This window comes from Lolium rigidum, chromosome 3 (assembly GCF_022539505.1).
Source record: "Lolium rigidum isolate FL_2022 chromosome 3, APGP_CSIRO_Lrig_0.1, whole genome shotgun sequence".
Taxonomy (NCBI): domain Eukaryota; kingdom Viridiplantae; phylum Streptophyta; class Magnoliopsida; order Poales; family Poaceae; genus Lolium; species Lolium rigidum.
Genome location: NC_061510.1, coordinates 91,888,138 through 91,905,698, shown reverse-complemented (window position 1 = coordinate 91,905,698; position 17,561 = coordinate 91,888,138).

Genomic DNA, 17,561 nt, shown 5'->3' with positions numbered 1-17,561 from the left:
TTAAGATAAACCATGTCTCCAACTTGTGGCTCCCATGTCCTTCTCTTTCGATCGGCGTAACTCTTTTGCCGACTTTGAGCTATCTTGAGCCTGTCTCCGATAATGTCAATGATTTGTTGTTTTTCCTTGACATAATCGGGGTTGAACTCTTTGCTTGCTCCAGGCTTCATACCAACATATTGGTGATCTACACTTCCTTCCATACGAGCTTCAAATGGTGCCATCTTGATGCTCGCTTTGATAACTATTGTTGTATGAAAACTCTGCTAGTGGTAAGTGTTCTTCCCATGATCCTCCGAAGTCTAGGGCACAAGCCCTAAGCATATCTTCTAGAATCTGGTTGGTTCTCTCGGTTTGTCCACCGGTCTGAGGATGATAAGCGGTACTATAATCCAATTTGGATCCTAAAGCTTCGTGAAGTTGCTTCCAGAATGCTGATGTGAACACGGATCCTCGATCCGATACTATCTTCTTTGGCACTCCATGCTTACTCACGATCTCTTTAATGTAAAGATCGATAAGTTTCTCTCCTTTATCTTGATGGTTTACCGCTAAGAAGTGTGCACTTTTCGTCAACCGGTCCACGATTACCCATATCATGTCCTTCTTTTTATTGGTCATGGGTAGTCCGGTGATGAAATCCATCCCTATTTCCTCCCATTTCCACTCGGAATAGGTAAAGGTTGTAACTTCCCTGCTCGGACTCTGGTGTTCAGCCTTCACTCGGCTGGCATGTATGGCATTCTCGCCACATATTGTGCTATCTCCCTTTTCATGTTATTCCACCGTGAATAGTTCCTTTAGGTCCATGTACATCTTTGTACTTCCCGGATGTATGGAATATGGGGTTTGATGAGCTTCCCGGAGTATTACTTCCTTAATTTCAGCAATATCCGGAACGCAAATTCTTTTCTGAAACCATAATGATCCAGATTCTCCGCGGTGAAATTCTGATGGTCTTCCCTCATCTATTCTTCTCATCTCTTCTACAATGAATGGATCGTCCAACCGACCCATCATTATCTCATTCTTCAAGTTAACATTAAGTTCATCGGCTACTTGCAATGCCGATAATCCTTCATGGGCTTCCTTCTCCCAAAGTTGTATTTGGGCTTGACTTATTTCCTTCCTCAACTCCGGTGATATTTCTTGTTCCACTCCTCCGGTGCTCTTCCTACTCAGGGCATCCGCTACAACATTAGCCTTCCCTGGTGTGTAATTGATTGTCAGATCATAATCCTTGATCAATTCTAGCCATCTTTTCTGCCTCATGTTGAGTTCCTTCTGAGTGAAGAAATATTTGAGGCTTTTATGATCTGTATAGAGCTCACACTTAGCTCCATAGAGAAAATGTCTCCAAGTTTTGAGTGCAAATACGACCGCTGCTAATTCCAAGTCATGTGTTGGATAGTTCACTTCATGAGGTCTGAGTTGCCTCGATCCATAAGATATCACTTTCCGATCTTGCATGAGTACGCAACCCAATCCATGCTTGGATGCGTCACGAGACACGGTGTAATCCTTGCCAACTTCCTGGAACTCGCTAACACCGGTGCCGTGGTGAGTTTCTCCTTCAGAGTTTGAAAACTCTTCTCGCACTCCTCTGACCACACGAATGGTGTGTTCTTCCTTAGCAACTTTGTCATTGGTCCAGCTATCTTAGAGAATCCTTCAATGAATCTCCGATAATATCCTGCCATTCCTAGGAATCCCCGGATTTCCTTGACAGTCTTGGGTGCTTCCCATTCTAGAACTGCTACTACCTTACTCGGGTTGACAGCGATTCCATCTTTGCTAATGACATGACCAAGAAATTCCACTTGATCTAGCCAAAATTCACACTTGCTAAGTTTGGCGTAAAGTTGATGTTCTCTTAGTGTTTGCAACACTAACCTCAAATGTTCAGCATGTTCAGCCTTGTTCTTGGAATATATCAAGATATCATCGATAAATACGATGACAAACTTGTCTAGATATGGCATGAAAATCTTATTCATGAGATTCATGAATATTGCTCGGGGCATTGGTCAATCCAAAAGGTACTACAAGGTATTCATGGTGTCCATACCTTGAGACAAAGGCAGCTTTTCGAACGTCCTCCTTCTTGATCTTTATCTGGTGATAACCGGATCTTAGATCAATCTTGGAAAAGACTCCCGCGCCTCTCACTTGATCAAATAGATCTTGTATTTTTGGAAGTGGATACTTGTTCTTGATTGTGACGTTGTTCAGATTTCTGTAGTCTCCGCACATCCTTCTTCCTCCATCTCTTTTATCCACGAAGATCACAGGTGATCCCCATGGTGAAACACTCTCCCGAATGAATCCCTTTTGTTCCAAGTCATCCAATTGCTCCTTAAGTTCTTTCAATTCCTTGGGCCCCATCTTATATGGTGCTTTGGCAATCGGAGTCTGTTTCGGGATTAGGTCGATAGTAAATTCTATCTCCCTATCCGGTGGCATACTGGGTAATTCCGCAGAAACACATCCTGGAATTCATTTACTACGTGTATATCTTCTAACTTCACCTCCTTCATGCCGTTCAGCCGTAGCTCAACTTCAATCCGTGTATGTTTGTCGCCTTGGTAGATCATTCTACTTCCATCGGGACTTTTCAATGACACCGTCTTGTTTACACGACCGATCAATGCTCCATTAGCTTCTAACCAGCTTCATACCAAGAATGACATCAATGTCCTTCATCGGTAAAATGAACAGTCCGCGTCAAATGCGCACTTATTGATCATAATGACTTGTTTTTGTTTGGCATGGGTTACTACTATCGTTCCCCCGCGTAAAGTATGGTTATGGGTGTATCTAACTTAGTGCAACTAATCCCATGTTTGGTGATGAATTGTTGAGAAATGAATGATGTAGTTGCACCAGTATCAAAAAGTACTTTGCCAGGATGAGTGAGTATCCGGAGCGTACCTATCACCGCCCGGTCGAGTTGACCACCTCCTCCAGACTGGTACAGTTCAGCTTGCCGAAGGGCTTCTTATTCTTCCAGTTGCCTCCGGTGTTTCCTCCTCGATTTCCACCTCCTCCTGACTGACCTCCTCCATTATTCTTCTTGTTAGGACAGTCTTTCATCATGTGCCCCTCCTGGCGACACCCGAAACAGATGATTCTGGGTTTACGACAATCCTTTGAGGTATGTCCTTTAAACCCGCAGATGCGACAAATTACTTGGTTAGCAGTTTGAAACGCTTGGTTCTTCCTGCTACCATAGTAGTTGCTGTTGTTGTTGTTGTTGTATCTGGGCTTGAAACTCAAGCTGGTATTGGGCTTGTTATTGGAAAATCTTTTAGGCTCAAACTTGGCCTTCTTCCTCTTCTCCTCCTGTAATTGCTTGAAATCATCTTCTAGAGTGATGGCTGCATCCACCAGCTCTTGAAATTCCGTCGCTCTCATCATACGGAGCTGTACCTTGAACTGGGGACTTAACCCCCTCAGAAATCTCTTTTTCTTCTTGTCCTCAGTGTTGACTTCCTCAACAACGTACCGGGACAGTTTAGAGAACTCCCTGACATAGGTCAGGATTGCCTTGTCCTTCTGCTCGAGACTCTCAAATTCTCGACGCTTCAACTCCACAATACTTTCAGGGACATTGGATTCCTCGAACTTCCTCGTGAATTCCTCCCGTGTAAATACCTTTCCAGCCGGTAAACGGCTACAATATTGTCCCACCATGATGCTGCAGGTCCACATAGCGGATGGGTAGCATAACGAACCTTCTCTTGGTCGTTACATCCAACGGTGTTGAGCTTGCGCTCGTATCCATCAGCCCAATCTTCCGCGTCCATTGGCTCGGGCGCGTATGCGAAAGATATCGGCTTGGTGTTTTGGAAGTCTCGCTAATGTGACTCCCGGGTTCTCGTGTCTCTCCACCCTGTTCTGCTGCAGCAACTCTTGAAAGAATTTATTCTCGTTGCTCCAGCGTTACACGCCGCCTCTCTTCTACCAACTGCATGTACCGGATAAAGTTTTGCTGAGTCATGGGTGGTGGTGGTGGTGGAAATCGATCTCCGGCTGCACCCTCGGCCTCTTCCTTTTCTTTTGCTTCGCGCTCCATGCGCCGCGCTTCGCCTCGTTTCCTAACGTTCCCGACATAATCCCCCTAGTTCCGCAACACAAGATGATACTCATAATTACTCCATGCGCAAGTTTTCTCGAGCTCAACTTTGTGCACGTAACTAGTCACGCAATGGAAATCAAGAAGCAAATCCAAATCATACAAAACATATACCCTGTATATACATACATAAGTGGTCTTTTTACAATACTTCAAGTCGATGTGAGTATGCAAACTCACTTATTAAAGTATATGTACAAATTTATACAAATATTACAAACTATAATACACGTGGTACTTGTGTATTATAGCCTCGCCTCCCTTGGTGGACTCTAGTCGATCTTCACTCCCGTACATCCCAGGGCTTCCATCCGGTCGAACGTGTCGTCCTCCCGATAGACCCCGGAACATAAGGTCTCCCCGTTGGCTGGTAATCCGAATCGGATGATGATCCTAAGGAGAAATCAGTATTCACAAACCGATCGTTGAGTGCATCATAGTCCACCCATCGGGTGTACTCTCCGTAGCCCCACCATAAGGGTTACCAAAACTCATACCCGACTCAACTTGAGTCGGATATCCTCCATCCACTCCTTCATTACTAGGATAGCTCTAGTTCTGGGTTGTTGCGTCATCATTCATCTCTCCATCATAATACACAGAAGTACTATGAGTTCCGCGATCCGATCCCCAACGCCAACCCCCGGAATTCTTGATAGGAGTCTCGGAACGCTGGTTGTTTCCGGATTCCTCTCCGCCTTCGTATCCCCCATAGGAACTACCCAGGTAGTTCCCAGGTGTAGCAGGTGTAGGTTCACGTGCAAGTGGATCAATGCTGATGTAGTCACCAGCTGAATAAACTGGTGTGGGCACTACATTCTCCATAGGTTCTTTCCCCCTACTCTCCTCCTTGGGTTCAGTAAATTCCTCAAGCATCGTATCAATTGCTCCTATCAGATGATGGTTCAACTGAAAGAGTAATGATATGAAGTTACGGCTATTATCCATATATTTTGCCGCTGCTATGGGTTTGCGTTTAGCATATTTGTAGTGGTTGAGCATGGGATCTTCTTCCTCCTGATTATGAGGAATATGGGAGAACTCGGAATCCATAAGCTCTTTTGTCTTATGTTCCCGTATGTCGGTTATGGCTCTCATAACCGCTATATGGTAGGCTGTGTTGGTTGTCCTAGCTTCTCCAAGTGGCATGACTACGCTCATTCCCAAAGATTCGGGAAGTCGCAAGTCCTACCCCGCACTTGGCCAATACCGGTCCATCATAGAACATGTACTTCTTTACTCGGAATCCGGGGATCGCACCCAAATTCCAATAACATGGCTCGTAGGATATCTGCAAGTCCTCCTTGGTATTCGTTCGAATGTGGAATCCATAACTTTCACGTTTCTTCCCGGTCGTGAACTTGCCATGTTGGCTGTAGCAATAGAAAGATTATAAGATTAGTAATAATGCATCATAATAGAGATAATAAAGAATTATCACACTAAAAAATATGATTGTTGTATTCTCAATTGAATATACACCATATTTTTAGAGAATTCTTTACTAATCCTATTTGACTCCTAACGTTTGGTCCCATTTACTAGGTTCCAACCTAAGGTCAAAGCTTTTGCTCTGATACCAACTGTGGTGACCCAGCATACCACCGCATGTTGTAGTATGCCGATCGTTGATATAACATTCACGAAGTACCATTCCGCAAATATTACATCCCTCAGAGTAGTACAACAGAACATAGCAAGGTCCATACCTCATTCACATATTATTACAATTAATACACACATGTCGTCTCGGAGCTCCTCTTGGATCCTAAGAGGAATACTCCTGGGTTCGAGGCGAACCCAACTTAACTTACAATATAAGTGTCTCATTAAGCTAAACATTTATTACCTCGAGCAGCTAAATACTAAGAGTTCGGGCTGCTCGGTTACTACTACTATCGGATATCTCTAGGCTTGTTCTCCTCCGAAGCCTCCCGGATCCGTAGACGATGATGTAGTCTACGCCTTCAACTCCTCCCGAGAGGTCAGGTTCATCATAGCCGATAATCTCGGCTCCTTCATTGTTGTCGTAGTCCTCCTCCAGACGGTTCAGACAATCTAAGCATGGGATTTAAGAGTGGTATGAGTACGAGCGTACTCAACAAGTTCATTATAGATAAGAGGTGTTTAATGCACTAACTACGATATTAGACCAGAAAGTCTAATACCAATGCAAGTTTTGATAAACATTTCTTCAATAGATTGCTTTTATTTCAAAGAGCTATGTCCGTCAGCCTTCACCGGTTTACTAGAACTTCATGGAGCTCCTTTCCGGCCGCGTTCGCAGCTTCCTTATCCCGAACGAGGAGTGACAGGTCACGCTTCTTTACACTCGCGAGGTGTGTTGCTTTACCCATAAGAGATCTTAACCTTGGTGCCAACCGGGCAGCTTTCCCGTCCACACTTCCTTCGGTGTGAGGCCCGGTATAAGGTCTAGCCAATCATGTTCCTCCGCTACCTCGAACACCCACCCTTTGTTGCATGCCCCGACCCTGGGTCCACGCCGGTCCCATTATTCCCGTAATTTCAGGGTGGACCCCGACCACGACGACAGTCTGGGATTGAACCAAACTCCTTCGCCGGTAGCTGCAACCCATCATAGACCACATTACCGTGGGGAATTAGAGTGGGATCCCCACCCTCAAGTTGTTCCGCAAGCCGCAACCGCTACGGTATGCACAGCATAACCGTGGGGACTTGGAATGGGTTCCCCACCCTCAAGTTGCTCCGCAAGATACAACTGCTACGATAAGCGCATCCGTTGATGAACGAGAGGTGGAAACACTTTTGACTACTCTGTCCCACTCCAGATCTTATGGTTAACACGGATATTACGGCACAAGAATCACTGGCGACATTTGTTGTTTAATCCTAGATGGATATAAACCCTTGCAATGGAACCTCCACCATATCAACACAATCCATGGTTCCATTGCCCACCACTTAGTCATATTCATAGTTATGAAAGTAGTGGTTTTGATTTTCATGCAATAGTGATAACCATAATATTTTGCAAGTAATTTGATAGAAATACTCAAATGACATGAGCAAGTGATGAACTTGCCTGAACACTGCAAAGTTTTGCAGTTGGAAGGTGTGGACTGACCCTTGTCCTCTGCCTCTGAAAAATAGCATCATTGTCCGATAAGGGCAATGGTTAAAGAAGCAATTATGCATGATTCTATTTTTAGGGTTTGTTCCCCCCTTCCGATGTCGTTATTATTTCATGTAAGAGGTTAATACTAAGAATAATTTGAGGATACTTTATTCCAAGTAAAATACAACCTTGAAATGTTGTCAAGGTGTTTTTAAAGTCCAAATACATTAATGGACTTAATTTCATTTATAGAAAATTAGGTGTGTGATTTAAATGATTATTTAAATCATCGGAATAGGACTTATTCTTAATTGTCTTTCAAATTTCTCTTTGATATTTTATTTAAATAGAGAATTTTATGCTGATCATTTTTCATATTTTTAAGTTATTTTTAAGAGCTTTTAATAATTTTCTATTGAATTTCAAAGTTTCACATTTTTATTAAATTGTAAAAGGTCCTTTTTGCCCCTGGGCCCACCTGTCAGGGTGGCCCAGTGGTTAACCCTAACCCGGGCCGCTCGTCCGGCTCGGTCGGACGCACCCGTCCCCTACCTCTCGCGCACGCGCTAACCCTAACCCTCGAGCCTGCGGCGACACCCGTGTCGCCGCCGCCTTCGCCGATTTTCTCCGGCCGATTCCGGCCATCGCCGCCGGCGAGATGTGGCGCATCTGAACCGCCACTCGACGGCGATTCAGATCCACCGCGTCGATCTGTGTTTCGCCGCTTCCTCGACGCGTCCCCTTCACCTCTGCTCGTCTACCGTGGTGTGCTGCGGCGAGTTCGTCGCCGCCGACGCTCCTGGTGTCGAGGCCGTGTGCCTCGCCGTGGTGATGCTGGCGTTGTGGCGAGTAGTGCCTGGCTAGGCTTGGCCTGGCGCCGCCGTTCGCCCGGCGTGTGCCGCCGTGCCGCCATGGTCGATCTCCTCTCCGCTCACCAGTAAGTGCTCATCTCCTCCGTCCTTCTCTGCTACTTGTTCTCTCGCTTCCCCTTTCCTTCGTCTAGCTTGGCCACCGGCCTGCTTCTCCCCGTGGGGATGCACGCTCGTGCCGATGTGCTCGTGCTAGCCTGCTGCGCCTTGCTAGCTTACGCGTATGCTTCGTTGTGCTATGTTGCCGTGCCGCCGCTCGTCTGCTGCTGCTTGTGCATCTCGTCATGGTTCCGCGTTGTTGTGCTGTGTCTTGTTCTTGCTCAATTGCTTGCTCGTTGCAACTCATGAACTATTGCTCATGAGCATGCTTGTGGTGCTCGTGTAATTTAGTAGCTCCCGCCGATTCTCTGTATAATATTCCTCTCCTGTGAATGCCATGAATTGCTCTTGGCTTGATCATTCTGTGATGATCCTTGCTATTGGCAAGTGCCAATGCTTATGATGTGCTATTATTTGTGCTCTAGTTCATGGATATGCTCAGTTGAGCCTAACTGTTGCATTATCAACTCCATCCCTTGATGGAGTGCTTCTGGATACAATTGATATGCTCTATTCCCTTATCTGTGATGCAATTGTTCAATTATATGGTTAGCTTAACTGTCTGGGCCTTGTGATGATACTAAGCTTGGCTATAGTGATCTGTAGCAAGAGCAAGTGATGCTTTGATGATCAATTGAGCATTACTTGCTTGTGAGCAAGTGTGTGCTTCTCTCTGGTGATTCATCGGTGCTCACCAGTCGTTGTTTGTGCTTCATACGAGGCTTAGCCCGGTGTGTACTATTGCTGACTTAAGCAATCGGCGTTGCTTGCGGTGATCCATTGGATCACCGCAAAGCTCGGTGTTTTGATTTATTTGCTTAGTTCACTTATCTGTATTTGCCTGAATCTTACTAAAATGGATAAGTGATGTGAACTGCTTGCAGTAATGATCATTTCATTGAGTTTGGCAGGGCTAGATGGATGCCACCACTTGGTTGGGTACCCTAGCCCTCCTTTTGAACCCATCTGGGTGATGATAACTGTGCATGGCTTATTAATTTGGGCTGGTTCGGTGGTTGAGGTGACCTTGACGAGCAATTCATTGCTCGTTTAGGTAGCTCCCACCCTTGTTGGCTTGCTATGGCTTAGTGAATGCATCACTGGGTAATTCCTTGTTAGATTTCCAGTGATCTTTGATGTTGACAAATAAGAATAGACACATATTGTCTATCTATCTGATGGTGTGCTAGGTTTTAGGTGCTAAGTGGCTTTGGTTGAATAGATAGGATCATTTCCTTGCTGGATTGCCTTGGTTATGCCACTGTTTTGGTATAGCCAGTGTTCCCTTGGTGATTTCCTATTGGCTTCACCCATTTTTGCTTGCACCAACTGACTTGGTAGCCAGATGATGATACAATCTGGGTATTCTACCCTTCGTGTTCCTGTGATGCATTGTATGCTTATTTATGAGCAAAACTTGGTTTTGCTCGGGTTGATCTCGTTTATACCTCACTCCAGCTCCTAGAAAATGGTGTGTTGGTGTAGAGGTTTTGCTTTTGTGCTGCTTTCTTGGCTTGCCCTGCTCCTCCTTGTGGCTTGTGCTTGATCTACTCCATGGTTTACTTCTCAACAGAAACAGTTCTTTGCTTGAGCTGTTCTCGGATGAAATTCGGCTATGTGTTCTTCCTGTTCTAAGTGTTCTTGTTTGCTGATGACTTACCAAGATGCCTGCCGATGAATGAGCTAGGGTTTGACTCAAAAAGGTTATATATGATGCCCTCTTGCTCTCTCTGGTCGACAGCTTGGCCTGGTCACTTTGGTGACTCTCCCTGATTGTGTGTGCTGTTGAGCATGCACACTGCCTGGTGAGCAGTGTGGCTGTGTGTGTGTGCACCTGATACTCTGAACTTGGTTTGGAGATGATCAGCTCGGCAGAGCTGATCCATATCCATAATTTTCCATTTCTTTTTAACCTGCCAAGTGGCTATGCCACTTGGCATAACTTCTATTTGTTGTGTTTATGTACAGGAATTATCAATTGATCACATTGGACAGTGAGTTCATCAAATCCAAGATCAAGTGAAGATGATCTTGTAGAATTTAGACTAGGTCCTTACTTGTATTTTTCTTTTCATTTTCTTGTATTTTTCAATTTCAACAATTCTTGTAATGTGTTGTAATTCATTTTATTTTCTCTTATGAATATTGTAATGACAATGTATATTGTGTGATGATCAATAAAGCTCAAAGTTTTCTCTAATGAGCTTTACTTTATTATAATTATTCATCTTATTTATTATTGATTGTTTACTTAATGAATTTCCTCAATTGAATTATTTAGGTAATTATTTAATGTTTGAATTTGAAATTCAAATTCAACCTTGGTTTAAATTTAACCATGTCACTTATCAAGAATTCACTCATACACTCTCCCCTCTCTTCTTAAAACCCTAAACTAGTGAAGTGAGATGCAAGTTTGTCGCACTCTCGAAACCCTAACCCTGTAAGGTGTCGAGAGAGAAACTTGTCCCCCTTCGATGCAGTTTTTTTGTTTAAAAGCGCGAAATTTCCCCAGAATTTACTATGCAATGCACATCCCTTTCTAAAATCTACCCCTCGATCGTCTCTAAACCTGGGATATTACAGTAGGTCAGGGGGCCACACGAGGGCCCCACACAACAGGCCGGCGCGGCCAAGGCCCAGGCCGCGCCGCCCTAGTGTGGCGTCGCCTCGTGGCCCCACTTCGTTTCCTCTTCGGACTTCTGGAAGCTTCGTGGAAAAATAGGCCCCTGGGCGTTGATTTCGTCCAATTTCGAGAATATTTCCTTACTAGGATATCTGAAACCAAAAATAGCAGAAAACAACAGAATCGGCTCTTCGGCATCTCGTCAATAGGTTAGTGCCGGAAAATGCATAATAATGACATATAATGTGTATAAAACATGTGAGTATCATCATAAAAGTAGCATGGAACATAAGAAATTATAGATACGTTTGAGACGTATCAAGCATCCCCAAGCTTAGTTCCTACTCGCCCTCGAGTAGGTAAACGATAAGAAAGATAATTTCTGAAGTGACATGCTATCATAATCTTGATCATACTATTGTAAGCATATGAGATGAATGCAGCGATTCGAAGCAATGATGAAGATAATGAGTAAACAAATGAATCATATAGCAAAGACTTTTCATGAATATTACTTTCAAGACAAGCATCAATAAGTCTTGCATAAGAGTTAACTCATAAGCAATAAATTCTTAGTAGAAAGCTTTGAAACAACACAAAGGAAGATATAAGTTTCAGCGGTTGCTTTCAACTTCAACATGTATATCTCATGGATAATTGTCAACACAAAGTAATATAACAAGTGCAATAGGTAAACATGTAAGAATCAATGCACACAGTTTACACAAGTGTTTGCTTCTAAGATAGAAAGAATAGGTAAACTGACTCAACAATAAAGTAGAAGAATGGCCCTTCGCAGAGGAAGCATGGATTACTATTTTTGTGCTAGAGCTTTTCATTTTGAAAACATAGAAACAATTTTGTCAACGGTAGTAATAAATCATATGAGTTATGTATAAGATATCTTATAAGTTGCAAGCCTCATGCATAGCATACCAATAGTGCCCGCACCTTGTCCTAATTAGCTTGGATTAACACGGATTATCATTGCATAACATATGTTTCAACCAAGTGTCACAAAGGGTACCTCTATGCCGCCTGTACAAGGGTCTAAGGAGAAGGTTCGCATTGGATTTCTCGCTTTTGATCATTCTCAACTTAGACACCCATACCGGGACAACATAGACAACAGATAATGGACTCCTCTTTTAATGCTTAAGCATTCAACAACAGGTAATATTCTCATAAGATATTGAGGTTTTGTGTCCAAACTGAAACTTCCACCATGATTCATGGCTTTAGTTAGCGGCCCAATGTTCTTCTCTAACAATATGCATACTCAAACCATTTGATCATGAAAATCTCCCTTACTTTAGACAAGAAGAACATGCATAGCAACTCACATGATATTCAACAAAGGTAAAAGTTGATGGCGTCCCCAGAAACATGGTTACCGCACAACAAGCAACTTATTAAGAAATAAGACACATAAGTACATATTCTTCACCACAATAGTTTTTAAGGCTATTTGTCCCATGAGCTATATATTGTAAAGGCAAAGAATGGAAGTTTAAAGGTAGCACTCAAGTAATGTACTTTGGAATGGCGGAGAAATACCATGTAGTAGGTAGGTATGGTGGACACAAATGGCATGGATTTGGCTCAAGGATTGGATGCACGAGAAGAATCCCTCTCAATACAAGGCTAGGCTAGCAAGGTTGTTTGAAACAAACTCAAGTATGAAATGGTGCAGCAAGACTCACATATAAACATATTGTAAGCATTATAAGACTTTACATCGTCTCCTTGTTGTTCAAACACCTCAACTAGAAAATATCTAGACTTAGAGAGACCAATCATGCAAACCAAATTTTAACAAGCTCTATGTAGTTATTCATTAATAGGTGGAAGGTACATGATGCAAGAGCTTAAACATGATCTATATGAGCACAACAATTGCCAAGTATCAAATTATTCAAGACATTATACCATTTACCACATGCGGCATTTTCCGTTTCCAACCATATATCAATGAACGAGGTAGTTCAACCTTCGCAATGAACATTAAGAATAAAGCTAAGAACACATGTGTTCATATGCAACAGCGGAGCGTAATATCTCCAATATAAAGAATGCTAGGATCCGATTTTATTCAAACGAAAACAAAAACTAAAGCAAACAGACGCTCCAAGCAAAGCACATAAGATGTGATTGAATAAAAATATAGTTTCACTAGAGGAACCTGATAATGTTGTCGATGAAGAAGGGGATGCCTTGGGCATCCCCAAGCTTAGATGCTTGAGTCTTCTTGAAATATGCAGGGATGAACCACGGGGGCTGATACGTCTCCGACGTATCGATAATTTCTTGTGTTCCATGCCATATTATTGATGATATCTACATGTTTTATGCACACTTTATGTCATATTCGTGCATTTTCTGGAACTAACCTATTAACAAGATGCCGACGTGCCGATTCTTTGTTTTCTAGCTGTTTTTGGTTTCGAAATCCTAGTAACGAAATATTCTCGGAATTGGACGAAATCAACGCCCAGGGTCCTATTTTGCCACGAAGCTTCCAGAAGACCGAAGAGTCAACGAAGTGGGGCCACGAGGCGGCCAAACCCTAGGGCGGCGCGGCCTGGCCCTTGGCCGCGCCGACCTGTGGTGTGGGGCCCTCGTGTGGCCCCCTGACCTGCCCTTCCGCCTACAAATAGCCTCCGTCGCGAAACCCCCAGTACCGAGAGCCACGATACGAAAAACCTTACTGAGACGCCGCCGCCACCAATCCCATCTCGGGGGATTCTGGAGATCTCCTCCGGCACCCTGCCGGAGAGGGGATTCATCTCCCGGAGGACTCTTCACCGCCATGGTCGCCTCCGGAGTGATGAGTGAGTTGTTCACCCCTGGACTATGGGTCCATAGCGGTAGCTAGATGGTTGTCTTCTCCTCATTGTGCTTCATTGTTGGATCTTGTGAGCTGCCTAACATGATCAAGATCATCTATCTGTAATTCTATATGTTGTGTTTGTCGGGATCCGATGGATAGAGAATACTTGTTATGTTGATTATCAAAGTTATGTCTATGTGTTGTTTATGATCTTGCATGCTCTCCGTTATTAGTAGATGCTCTGGCCAAGTTGATGCTAGTAACTCCAAGAGGGAGTATTTATGCTCGATAGTGGGTTCATGTCTCCGTGAATCTGGACGGGTGACAAGAACCTCTAAGGTTATGGATGTCTCTGTTGCCACTAGGGATAAAACATTGGTGCTATGTTCAAGGATGTAGTCACCGATTACATTACGCGCAATACTTAATGCAATTGTCTCGTTGTTAGCAACTTAATACCGGAGGGGTTCGGATGATAACTCTGAAGGTGGACTTTTTAGGCATAGATGCATGCTGGATAGCGGTCTATGTACTTTGTCGTAATGCCCAATTAAATCTCACAGTACTCATCATAATATGTATGTGCATTGTTATGCCCTCTCTATTTGTCAATTGCCCGACTGTAATTTGTTCACCCAACATGCTTTTATCTTATGGGAGAGACACCTCTAGTGAACTGTGGACCCCGGTCCTATTCTTTACATCGCATACAATCTATCGCAATACTTGTTTTACTCGTTTTCCGCAAACAATCATCTTCCACAAAATACGGTTAATCCTTTGTTACAGCAAGCCAGGTGAGATTGACAACCTCACCTGTTTCGTTGGGGCAAAGTACTTTGGTTGTGTTGTGCGGGTTCCACGTTGGCGCCGGAATCCCCGGTGTTGCGCCGCACTACATCCCGCCGCCATCAACCTTCAACGTGCTTCTTGGCTCCTCCTGGTTCGATAAACCTTGGTTTCTTTCTGAGGGAAAACTTGCTGCTGTGCGCATCATACCTTCCTCTTGGGGTTCCCAACGAACGTGTGAATTGCACGCATCAAGCTCTTTTTCTGGTGCCGTTGCCGGGGAGATCAAGACACGCTGCAAGGGGAGTCTCCACTTCCCAATCTCTTTACTTTGTTTTTGTCTTGCTTTATTTTATTTACTACTTTGTTTGCTGCACTAAATCAAAATACAAAAAAATTAGTTGCTAGTTTTACTTTATTTACTGTCTTGCACTCTATATCAAAAACACACAAAAAAATTAGTTACTTGCATTTACTTTACTTGATTCATCATGTTTCCTTTTAATTTTACCATGAAAGACATACCGGTAGGACGTGGGTCTATAGTTGGGAGAAATAATATAGAAGAATTTTTCAATCATGTTAGTACCGTTGAAGATTTTGAAGATAGACACTTGGTAGAACTAGCTCCTACTTATGAAATTGCTCGCTGGCTGCTTTAGTCCGCATGTTGGAAACTAAATTTGTTAATCTCAATCCTATAATCCAACACATGTTTCTCACACTTGGTGATATGGAAGAAGGGGAAAAGAAAGATTTTGTTTTAGAAACCCTTCTTAGAGAATTTGGTGGTATAGCAAGAGAAGCTAGAAAGGTCTTTGCTAAATATGATATGCTTGGTTCTTATACCAATTTTGTTAGTCTCCTTGAAAAGATGGATATGGATAGAATAAAGCACACTAATAATATTAATGATGGTGGGGAGATCAAAGCACCAATACCATGTAAGCTCCTAGCGATGAATGATGCACTAGAAAATAATTATGCTTGGCTTGTTCCTGAAAATTTGTTTGATGAGAGTAACAAGCCCAAGACTAATGAAAAGGGGGACGCTAAAACTTATGTATCTAATATACTATGCATGGTTGAGAAAACTCCAAACCCCGCTGAAGAATCACCGTCTCTCGATAATACTTGATTTACACTTTCTGCGCCTAGCTGAAAGGCGTTAAAGAAAAGCGCTTATGGGAGACAACCCATGTTTTTACTACAGTATTTTTATTTTATATTTGAGTCTTGGAAGTTGTTTACTACTGTAGCAACCTCTCCTTATCTTAGTTTTGTGTTTTGTTGTGCCAAGTAAAGTCTTTGATAGTAAAGTTCATACTAGATTTGGATTACTGCGCAGTTTCAGATTTCTTTGCTGTCACGAATTTCGACCTGCCTCCCTGTAGATAGCTCAGAAAATTAAGCCAATTTACGTGCGTGATCCTCAGATATGTACGCAACTTTCATTAAATTTGGGCATTTTCATTTGAGCAAGTCTGTTGCCCCAATAAAATCCATCTTTACGGACTGTTCTGTTTTGACAGATTCTGCCTTTTATTTCACATTGCCTCTTTTGCTATGTTGGATGAATTTCTTTGATCCATTAATGTCCAGTAGCTTTATGCAATGTCCAGAAGTGTTAAGAATGATTGTGTCACCTCTGAACATGTTAATTTTTATTGTCCACTAACCCTCTAATGAGTTGTTTCGAGTTTGGTGTGGAGGAAGTTTTCAAGGATCAAGAGAGGAGTATGATGCAATATGATCAAGGAGAGTGAAAGCTCTAAGCTTGGGGATGCCCCGGTGGTTCACCCCTGCATATTCTAAGAAGACTCAAGCTGTCTAAGCTTGGGGATGCCCAAGGCATCCCCTTCTTCATCGACAACATTATCAGAGTTCCTCCCCCGAAACTATATTTTTATTCCGTCACATCTTATGTGCTTTGCTTGGAGCGTCGGTTTGTTTTTGTTTTTTGTTTTGTTTGAATAAATGGATCCTAGCATTCACCGTATGGGAGAGAGACACGCTCCGTTGTTGCATATGGACAAGTATGTCCTTAGTTTCTACTCATAGTATTCATGGCGAAGTTTCTTCTTCGTTAAATTGTTATATGGTTGGAATTGGAAAATGCTACATGTAGTAATTCTAAAATGTCTTAAATAATTTGATACTTGGCAATTGTTGTGCTCATGTTTAAGCTCTTCCATCATATACTTTGCACCCATTAATGAAGAAACACCTAGAGCTTGCTAATTTGGTTTGCATATTTGGTTTCTCTAAAGTCTAGATAATATCTAGTATTGAGTTTTGAACAACAAGGAAGACGGTGTAGAGTCTTATAATGTTTACAATATGTCTTTTATGTGAGTTTTGCTGCACCGGTTCATCCTTGTGTTTGTTTCAAATAACCTTGCTAGCCTAAACCTTGTATCGAGAGGGAATACTTCTCATGCATCCAAAATACTTGAGCCAACCACTATGCCATTTGTGTCCACCATATCTACCTACTACATGGTATTTCTCCGCCATTCCAAAGTAAATTGCTTGAGTGCTACCTTTAAAATTCCATCATTCGCCTTTGCAATATATAGCTCATGGGACAAATAGCTTAAAAACTATTGTGGTATTGAATATGTACTTATGCACTTTATCTCTTATTAAGTTGCTTGTTGTGCGATAACCATGTTTACGGGGACGCCATCAACTATTCTTTGTTGAATATCATGTGAGTTGTTATGCATGTCCGTCTTGTCTGAAGTAAGAGAGATCTACCACCTTAATGGTTGGAGCATACATATTGTTAGAGAAGAACATTGGGCCGCTAACTAAAGCCATGATTCATGGTGGAAGTTTCAGTTTTGGACATATATCCTCAATCTCATATGAGAATAATAATTGTTGCCACATGCTTATGCATTAAAGAGGAGTCCATTATCTGTTGTCCATGTTGTCCCGGTATGGATGTCTAAGTTGAGAATAATCAAAAGCGAGAAATCCAAAATGCGAGCTTTCTCCTTAGACTTTTGTACCGGCGGCATGGAGGTACCCCATTGTGACACTTGGTTAAAACATGTGTATTGCGATGATCCGGTAGTCCAAGCTAATTAGGACAAGGTGCGGGCACTATT